General features: G+C 40.2%; 1 pseudogene; it reads left to right on the top strand.

Annotated features, from left to right (window-relative positions):
• Positions 1–7,131: 7,131 nt before the first annotated feature.
• Positions 7,132–7,249, top strand: LOC126238593 (5S ribosomal RNA; annotated as a pseudogene).
• The last annotated feature ends 121 nt before the right edge of the window (positions 7,250–7,370 follow it).

The following is a 7,370-nucleotide window of genomic DNA, read 5'->3' as shown; positions in this document are numbered from 1 at the left end:
ATGAAAATGCAATAAATGAAGCAGACGAAAGGGAATACAAACGTTTAAAAAATGAAATTGTCAGGAAGCGCAAAACTTGATCATCAGGAATGGCTACAGGACATATGTAAGGATTTAGAAGCCTATATCACTTGCGGAAAGATAGATATAGCCTACAGGCAAATTAAAGGGGACTTTGGAGAAAAGAGAACGCCCTGTATGAATATCAAAAGCTCAGATGGAAAACCAGTCCAAAGCAAAAAAGGGAATACTGAAATATGGAAAGAGTACATGGAGGATCTATACAAGGGAGATGTATTTGAGAGCAGTATTATAAAAATGGAAGAGGAAGTAGACGAAGATTAGATGGGAGATACGATATTACGAGAAGAATCTGACAGAGTACCGAAAGACCTAACTAGGCTCTGGGAGTAGAATACATTCCGTTGGAAATACTGATAGGCTTGGGAGAGTAGTCCACCATAAAACTTTTCCATTTCGCGAGCAATATGTATGAGGCAGGCGAAATAGACTTCAAGAAGAACACAATAATTCCAATTTCAAAGAAGCCAGTTGCTGACAGAGGTCAAAATTACCGAACAATCACTTTGAAAGTCATGATTGTAAAATACTAACTCTAATTCTTTAGAGAGAATGCAAAAAATGGTAGAAGCCGGCATCGGGGAATATCAGTTTGGATTTCGAAGAAATGTTGGAAAGTGCGAGGCAGTACTGACCCTACGACTTATAGAAGATAGCATTTATACATTTATAGCATTTGTGGGCTTAGAGAAAGCATTTGACAATGTTGACTGGAATACTCTCTTTGAAATTATGAAGGTAGCAAGGTTAAAAAATAGGGAGGAGGTGGGGAAGGCTATTTGCAAGTTGTATAGAAACCAGACGGCAGTTACAAGAGTCGAGAGGCATGAAAGGGAAGCGGTGGTTGAGAAGGGTGTGAGACAGGGTTATAGCCTATCCCCGATGTTATTCAGTCTGTACATTGAGCAAGCAGTTAAGGAAACAAAAGAAAAATGTGGAGTAGGAATTAAAGTTCAGGGAGAAAAAAATAAAATCTTTGTAGCTTCCTAATGACATTATAATTCTATAAGAAACAGCAAAGGATTTCGAAAAGCAGTTGAATGGAATAGATAGAGTCTTAAAAGGGGGATGTAAGACGAACATCAACAAAAGCAAAACAAGGATAATGGAATGTAGTGGAGTTAAATCAGGTGATGCTGAGAGAATTAGATTAGAAAACAAGACACTTAAAGTTTTAGGTGAGTTTTGCTATTTTGGCAGCAAAATAAATGATGAAGGTCGAAATAGAGAGGATATAAAATGTAGACTGGCAATGGCAAGAAAAACGTTTCTGAAGAAGAGAAATTTGTTAACATCGAGTATAGATTTAATGTCAGGAAGTACTGTCTGAGAGTATTTGTGTGGAATGAAGCCATGTATGGAAGTGAAACATAGACGATAAACAGTTTAGACAGGAAAAGAATAGAAGCTTCTGATATGTGGTGGGGATGGGGGGGGGGGTAAAAATCGTATATGGTGACCAAGAAATGAATACAGCAAGCACATTCAGAAGGATGTAGGTTGCAGTAGTTATTCGGAGATGGAGAGGTTCAAATGGTTCAAATGGCTCTGAGCACTATGGGACTTAACATCTGTGGTCATCAGTCCCCTAGAACTTAGAACTACTTAAACCTAACTAACCTAAGGACATCACACACATCCATACCTGAGGCAGGATTCGAACCTGCGACCGTAGCGGTCGCGCGATTGCAGACTGTAGCGCCTAGAACCGCTCGGCCACCCCGTCCGGCGACGGAGAGGTCAGAGCAGCATGGAGAGCTGCATCAAACCAGCCTTCGGACTGAAGACGACAACAACGACAATAACAGCTGCCTACGCAGGTAATGAAATTATTTACACGGTAACGAGACGCAGTAAATAAATGAAGAGGAAAGTACTTACGATCCTATCAAGACGTTGCCCAATTTTAATGTAAAAGATTCATAAGTGGTAATTTGTCAGCAGTATGAAGCACTTTTAATTTATTACCATGTTCGTCACGGAATAGTGTTCGTTTTTAAGACAGACTTCTAGTGCGGATTCGTTCTTTCGTAAATACTCTGTGAACCTAATTCGTACTTTTCGTTTTGTATGGCCAATAAGCCAATGGATAAATCTTCACACTGAATCTTATTTACACGTTTTGAATATGGATGCACGATTCTACAAATGTCTGTGCTGCATCACTGTATTCTTTTACACCGCTATCGTTTGGGTACAATCAAACGAATTTGGTTGGTTCAAATGGCTCTGAGCACTATGAGACTAAACATCTATGGTCATCAGTCCCCTAGAACTTAGAACTACTTAAACCTAACTAACCTAAGGACATCACACAACACCCAGTCATCACGAGGCAGAGAAAATCCCTGACCCCGCCGGGAATCGAACCCGGGAACCCGGGCGCGGGAGGCGAGAACGCTACCGCACGACCACGAGCTGCGGACTCAAACGAATTTCCGTTAAGGTGGTAGATACTCATTTCTAATTTCTATGGACAAAAATATTCAAAAACGAGGATAAAATAAATAAAAAATCAGTGTACAAAGCGGCTTTCTCAGGTGTAGGTAGACTCCAGTTTGCGAAAGAAATCGTTAATTCATAAAAATGTACATTTTTCAAGGGGTGGACATAGACTTTTAATTATCAAATAATGAAGTTACGTCATACTTTTTCTTCCAGACACACTTTGAAATACTCATCCCACGGTACCGTACCACGTCGCTAGGGCAGCAAAAACAAAACTGCGCAGCACATTGATAGGTTGAAGTGGAGTGCAGTGATTGGTTTCCGGCAGTGGTTAAGCAGGCTGCCACCACCTCACCCCATTTAGCTCACAGGATGTGTAATGACTGGTCGCTGATTTGGAGTACTTGTCAGTAGGTGGCAGCACAATGCACCCTATATGAAAAACTTATGTTTTTGGGGGTGTCTGGATACTTTTAATCACACAGGGTAAATTTTAAACATTCTCTTTTTCTCAAACCAATTTTTTTTGCAGAAATTACTCGGTATTCTAACGTACTAAATCAATCGCTAAAAAGTTAAAGTGATCACATAACTCTCTAGAAATTTCCCAGTGTGTTCCGAATGATTGCCGCGTCTCAAAAATTGTCAAGAGCAGCTCTTTGCGGGCGTTGTTGACTTCTGGTACTCATCGCAGATTGGCTGCCGTGGCCATGGGCGTCGCCATAGCTCCATTATATGAGGGGGTACCCAAAAAACTGGAATTATTGTTTAAAAGCTATATATTTTCAAACTGTTTAGAAAACAGCCTTATCCCTCTTCAAAATACTCACTATTACAGCTAATACATTTGTCCCATCGGTGCTGGCAATGTTCGAAACATTTTTTGTAGCCATCTTCAGAAATGGCTGACAGCTCCTCCTCGTTTTTTTTTCTTTTTTTTCCTTGACTTCCTCAATTTTGTCAAATCGGTGTCCTTTCATATCCTTTTTCATGCGTGTAAATAAGAAAAAGTCTCACCGAGTCAGGTCAGGCGAGTAAGGTGCGTGGGGCAGCGGAACCATGCAATTTTTAACCAAAAACTAACAGAGATGGCTGTGTGTGCAAGTGCGTTGTCATGTTGGAAGAACTAGTCTCCTGTCTGCAGCAAAACGGGTATTTTTTGACGAACACTGTTGTGCAATCTTCTTAAGGCTTCCAAATAAACGGTTTGAATGACAGTCTGACGTGGGGGGAACAAACTCTGAATGAACTATGCCCTTGGCATCAAAAAGGAAATCAGCATTGTTTTGGTGTTTGACTCGACAACGTCTTTTCGGACAGGGTGACTATAACGTCTTTCACTAGCTTGACTGTTGCTTTGTTTCTGGGTCATAACCACAGCACCATGGCTGATCGCCAGTAATGAGCTTTGACAGAAAATCTGGATCAGTTTCAAGCTGCTGTTTCAAAGCACGACATATTTAAACTCGACATTCCTTTTGATTGTCAATCAGAACCTAAGGAACAAACTTGGCAGCAACGATTTTCATTCCCAAATCTTCCGTTAAAATTCGCTGAATCGTACTCTAAGATAACCCACTTATGTCTGACAGTTGAACAATTGTCTGTCAGTGGTCTGTGAGCCGAAGTTTTCGAATTTATTTAATATTTTTGTAAATTCGGGCAGTTGACGGATGTCGAGAACGTGATTATTCAAATCGAGCAAACAACTCGTACACTAGAGTTTTTCCCACAGCGTCATCTAGGCAAGCTGTTTTTAACATTAAAATAGTTTCAGCAGCATTTTTACCGACTAGGAAATAAAATTTCGCAGCAGCACGTTGTTCACTTAAACTTGCCACCATAAAAAAACGAAACAAGAACAAAATAGCGCTAGCAAATACAATCACTGCAGATGAACAGAACAAGCCATGTCGACAACATAGGCGGCACAGAACTGGCAATGAGTCGCACTGCTGTAGAGACCTTTGTAAACCTTATAAAGGAACAAGAGTGGCAAGATGTTTATAGCGCTGAGACAGTAAACGATAAATATAATGCTTTTCTAAAGACCTTTCTCATGCTCTTTGAAAGTTGCTTTCCGTTACAACGTTTAAAACAGGGTACTAGCACAAACAGGCAGCCTGGGTGGCTGACTAGAGGGATAAGAATATCTTGTAGAACGAAGTGGCAATTATATCAAAACGTTAGAAACAGTCAAAATCTAAATGCAGCAGCCCATTACAAACAGTATTGTAAGGTGCTTAAAAATGTTATTAGGAAGGCAAAAAGTATGTGGTATGCAGATAGAATAGCTAAGTCTCAGGATAAAGTTAAAACCATATGGTCAGTCGTAAAGGAAGTTGCTGGTCTGCAGAGACAGGTCGAGGATATAGAATCAGTGCGTAGTGGGAATGTCCGTGTTACTGATAAGTCGCATATATGTACAGTATTTAATAATCACTTTCTGAATATAGCAGGTGAACTAAATAGAAACCTAATTCCAACAGGGAATCATATAGCGCTCTTAGAAAAAAGTGTTCCGAGACTGTTACCTGAAATGCTCCTCCATGATACTGACAAGAGGGAGATTGAGTTAATAATTAAATCACTAAAGACCAAGAACTCTCATGGATATGACGGGGTATCTAGCAGAATACTGAAGTATTGTTCTATGTATGTTAGCCCAGTACTTAGCCATATCTGTAACTTTTCCTTTAGGAGTGGTCGGTTTCCTGATCGATTAAAATACTCGGTAGTGAAGCCACTTTATAAAAAGGGAGACATTGATAATGTTGACAATTTTAGACCTATTTCTATGCCATCGGTGTTTGCTAAAGTTATCGAGAAGGTTGTATATACAAGGTTACTGGAGCATTTAAATTCACATAATTTGCTGTCAAATGTTCAGTTTGGTTTTAGAAATGGTTTAACAACTGAAAATGCTATATTCTCTTTTCTCTGTGAGGTTTTCGACGGATTAAATAAAAGGTTGCGAACGCTAGGTGTTTTCTTTGATTTAACGAAGGCTTTTGACTGTGTTGACCACAAAATATTACTGCAGAAGTTGGACCATTATGGAGTAAGGGGAGTAGCTTACAATTGGTTCGCCTCTTACTTTAAGAACAGAAAGCAGAGGGTAATTCTCCGCAATATTGAGAGTGGTAGTGATGTTCAGTCCCAATGGGGCACTGTTAAGTGGGGCGTTCCCCAAGGGCCGGTGCTGGGGCCACTGCTGTTTCTTATTTATATAAATGATATGCCTTCTAGTATTACAGGTGATTCAAAAATATTCCTGTTTGCTGATGATACCAGCTTGATAGTGAAGGATCTTGTGTGTAATATTGAAACAGTAACAAATAATTTAGTTCATGAAATAAGTTCGTGGCTTGTGGAAAATAATTTGATGCTAAATCACAGTAAGACTCAGTTTTTACAGTTTCTAACTCACAATTCAACAAGAACTGACATTTTAATCAGACAGAATGGGCATGTTATAAGCGAGACGGAACAGTTCAAGTTCCTAGGCGTACGGATAGATAGTAAGCTGTTGTGGAAAGCCCATGTTAAGGATCTTGTTCAGAAACTAAATGCTGCTTTATTTACCATTAGAACAGTATCTGAAATAAGTGACACTTCAACACGAAAAGTAGTCTACTTCGCATATTTTCATACGCTTATGTCGTATGGTATTATTTTTTGGGGTAATTCTTCTGATTCAAAAAGGGTATTTTTGGCTCAAAAACGGGCTGTTCGAGCTATATGTGGTGTAAGTTCGAGAACCTCTTGTCGACCCCTATTCAAAAATCTGGGAATTCTGACATTGCCCTCACAGTATATATTTTCTTTAATGTCGTTTGTTGTTAGCAATTTTAGCCTATTCCCAAGAGTTAGCAGCTTTCACTCAGTTAATACTAGGCAGAAATCAAATCTGCATGTAGAATGCAGTTCCTTGACTCTTGTGCAGAAAGGAGTGCAGTATTCTGCTGCATCCATTTTCAATAAGCTACCACAAGAACTCAAAAATCTTAGCAGTAGCCCAAACTCTTTTAAGTCTAAACTGAAGAGTTTCCTCATGGCTCACTCCTTCTATTCTGTCGAGGAGCTCCTGGAAGAGCTAAAAAATTAAGCAAATTCCAGTGTTACATTGTTGATTGTCTTCATTTAAACTTATGACTTGTCACCTGAATATGTTTTTTTTTCTATATTTCATTTTATCTGTTTCTAATATCGTGTTATAATTTCATGTATTGACTCGTTCCATGACCATGGAGATTTCTCCTTAATTTGGTCCCACGGAACAATAAATAAATAAATAAATAAATAAACTATACGCGCCTAGCGGCAGAATTGGGTATTACATATACTGCGCCCACGGCAATGTTATTCCGGTTTTTTTGGGGGTGGGGGCGGGGGTGGGGTATCCCCTCGTACTCCATTCCCGACGTTTTCACCCATTCAATGCCCCCTACTTTGAACTAACGTAGTTATGAGGTTTTCCTCTGGTAAACACAAGAGCAAATCTCTGAGAAGTGGATGCCTTTTCAAATCGATATTCCTTACCGTTCCGTTCGTGCATGAAGTGTAGTAGCAATAATTATTCATACAGCTTTCTGAGGTCTAGGCCACGGCCTTGCCGCAGTGGATATATCGGTTCCCATCAGATCACCGAAGTTAAGCGCTGTCGGGCGTGGCCAGTACCTGGATGGGTGACCATCCGGGCCGCCATGCACTGTTGCCATTTTTCGGGGTGTACTCACCCTCGTGATGCCAATTGAGGAGCTACTCGACCGAATAGTAGCAGCTACGATCAAAGAAAACCATCATCACGACCGGGAGAGAGGTGTGCTGACCACACGCCC

This window comes from Schistocerca nitens, chromosome 2 (genome assembly GCF_023898315.1).
Source record: "Schistocerca nitens isolate TAMUIC-IGC-003100 chromosome 2, iqSchNite1.1, whole genome shotgun sequence".
Lineage (NCBI taxonomy): Eukaryota > Metazoa > Arthropoda > Insecta > Orthoptera > Acrididae > Schistocerca > Schistocerca nitens.
The sequence above is the reverse complement of the archived record's forward strand: the minus strand, read 5'-3'. Positions and strand labels throughout refer to the sequence as shown.